We start from the raw sequence: 3101 nt of genomic DNA on the forward strand, positions 1-3101 counted from the left end.
AAATATTTACAAACGGTGGTTTAGGGAGGACTCCACCAAACTCTCATCCTTAGTGAGATGTCATGGGGGCTTGTCCAAGGTGTTGTTGATGTTGCTCAACACCTTGAAGAAGTAATCAAAAGCTTGTTCATTATCATGATAAAGATCTTCAATAGATCTTTGCCCTTGTTGTCGGTCTTGATCGATAGCATTACCAATGTAGGGATTGAAAATCCCTTCAAACTCATCGTCCCAAAGACCACAAACTTCATCTACTTGATCACTAAAGATCTCTTGAGTTGATGGAGACAATTCTCCCACTTTCTTGTCTTTGCCAATGAGGCCATCCTCTTCATTGCTTGACTTTGGTGAGCTTTTCAAGCTCTCTTTGTTACAATTCACTTGCCGTTTGAATGGAGCATCTTCAATTTTCTTCTTCCATTGGGATTCCGACTTCTTCCTATCATCCTTCCGGCTATAATGATCAATCATAAAACATGGTTCATGCAAACGAGGAGCTCTCATGGTCTTGTCAAGATTGAAAGTTATGCTCTCATCTCCCACTTCTAGAGTGAGCTCTCCATGCTTCACATCGATCACCGCACCCGCGGTGTGTAAGAAAGGTCTTCCTAGAATGATTGGAATGTTGGAATCTTCTTCCATGTCAACAATGACAAAGTCCACCGGGATGAAAAATTTTCCAATTCGTACGGGAACATCTTCCCATATCCCTAATGGTGTCTTTGTCGATCTATCGGCCATTTGGAGTGTGATATTGGTGCATTTAAGCTCTCTCATCCCCAACCTTTTACTCACCGAGTACGGCATAACACTCACACTAGTCCCTAGATCACATAAGGCTTTGTTGATCGTGGTGTCGCCAATGGTACACGGTATTGAGAAGCTTCCCGGATCTTTGAGTTTTGGAGGTGAACTCCCTTGAAGTATTGCACTACTCACCTTAGTGAAGGCGATAGTCTCAAGCTTCCGGATCGACTTCTTCTTTGTGAGGATGTCTTTCATGTATTTCGCATAGGCCGACACGTGATTGATTAATTCCGTGAAAGGAATTGAGACTTCCAAATTCTTCACAATTTCCATAAATTTTCCAAGTTGGTCATCAAATTTGGGCTTGGCTTGACAACTTGGAAAAGGAAGTCTAATCACAATGGGCTCCTTCTCCTTGACCTTGTCTTTATTTTTCTTTGAAATTTCTTCTTTTGATGGTTCTCCATCCTTGGAGTTTTGCACAATTTCTTCTTTGTCACTAGCTTCCACAACTTCATCCTCAACTTCCTTCTTCGGTGCTTCATACCTTGTACCACTTCTCAAGTGAATGGCACTAACCGTTTCATGTCTTGGGGGATTACTTTGAGGTGGTAATTGCCCCTTTTGTCTTTGTGAGCTTGAAGATGCTAGTTGAGTCAATTGGGTTTCCAACATTTTGGTGTGAGCTAGGATGTTGTTGATGGTGATTTCCTTTGCTTGACTATCCTTTTGCATTTGAGTGAAAAATTCTTGTTGATTCTTTTGCATTTGAAGTACCGCTTTTTGAACATCAAAACCTTGGTCATTTTGTTGATTGTATGGAGTTTGATTTTGGTAACCTTGGTTTTGGTTGTATAAGGGTCTTTGATTTTGGTTTCTCATGGGAGGTGGGGTGTATGTTGGTTGAGGGTTTTGAACATTTTGGCTTTTGTATGAGAGATTTGGATGGAATTTGGTGTTTTCATTGTAATAGTTGGAATAAGGGGTACCACTCTTGTATGCTTGGAAAGCATTCACTTGTTCATTTGTTCCCCTACATTCACTTTGGTCATGTCCCAAAGTTCCAACATTCTCACATATCCCACTTGGGATTGATGAAAATGCCGTCATGGCATTAACATGATGCTTTGGTGATTTTGAGGCTTCTTCAAGTCTAGCCATAGCTTTTTCAAACTTCAAATTGATGGTATCAATGTGAGCACTAAGTTGAGCACCCAATTGAGTAATGGAGGCCACTTCATGCTTTCCTCCTCTAGTAGCCTTGCGAGGTCTACTATATTGTGAGTTATGGACCGCCATTTCCTCAATTTTGTTCCAAGTTTGATTGTCACCAACTTCGGTGAACATTCCATTTGATCCCATGTTGAGAATGTTCTTTGAATCTTCATAAAGACCGTTCCAAAATTGTTGTACCAAGAACCACTCGCTAAGTCTAGGGTGAGGACATGAGCGACAAATTCCTTTGAATTGCTCCCAAGCTTCATACAAAGATTCTTCATCCCTTTGCTTAAAACCCGTAATTTGAGCTCTTAGCATGTTAGTCTTTTCCGGTGGATAGAACTTTTTGTAGAAAGCTAGAGCCAACTTCTTCCAAGAATCAATTCCGAGAGTAGCCTTATCAAGGCCTTTCAACCATTGTTTCGCGGTGCCAATTAGAGAAAAAGGAAATAAGACCCATCGAATTTGGTCTTGAGTTACACCGGTTTGAGAAATCGCATCACAATAGTCACAAAAGGTCTCCATATGAGAGTGAGGGTCTTCACTAGGCATCCCCCCAAATTGGCTTCTTTCGACTAATTGGATAAATGCGGATTTGGCAATAAAATTTCCGGTTAGATGTTGTGGTGTGGGAGTACCATTAGGTAGGTTCTCCTCGGTGGGTACGGAATGTGATGAAAACTTAGGCATTGTGGGTTGATTTTGTGATGGATTTTATGTTGGGTTCTCCTCACCTTCTCTTGAAAAGGGTTGATGAACTCAATAGTATTTGGTTGAATATCTACAACCTCACCAATACCTCTCAAAGTTCTCCTAGCAAGTCTTCTATTGGTTGTCAAAGTTCTTTCAATTTCGTGATCAAAGGGTAACTAGTCACCTTGTGACCTTCTAGACATGCAAAATATCAAACAACTCGAAAACAATTAGAACAAACCTTGAGGAGTTTTACTTCCCCAAGGCAAAGAAATACACAACTAATAACAATGTAAGAAAATCTAAATCAAGTTAACACCGTCCCCGGCAACAGCGCCATTTTTGGTTGGGACAAAATCTTTCCGGTTACTTGTCGTTAGGAGCACCTAGACCAAAACACAATTTATAACTTCACAAACAACTCTACAATTAGTGAAGAGGCA

At 40.7% G+C, this 3101-nt stretch overlaps 1 non-coding gene across 1 annotated transcript; it reads left to right on the top strand.

The window, feature by feature from the left end:
• Positions 1-2176: 2176 nt before the first annotated feature.
• LOC141597733 (small nucleolar RNA R71) lies at positions 2177-2283 on the top strand. Its single transcript, XR_012522953.1, has one exon. It is a non-coding gene; the product is annotated as a small nucleolar RNA R71 (small nucleolar RNA).
• Positions 2284-3101: the final 818 nt, after the last annotated feature.

Source organism: Silene latifolia, chromosome 8 (assembly GCF_048544455.1).
Source record: "Silene latifolia isolate original U9 population chromosome 8, ASM4854445v1, whole genome shotgun sequence".
Lineage (NCBI taxonomy): Eukaryota > Viridiplantae > Streptophyta > Magnoliopsida > Caryophyllales > Caryophyllaceae > Silene > Silene latifolia.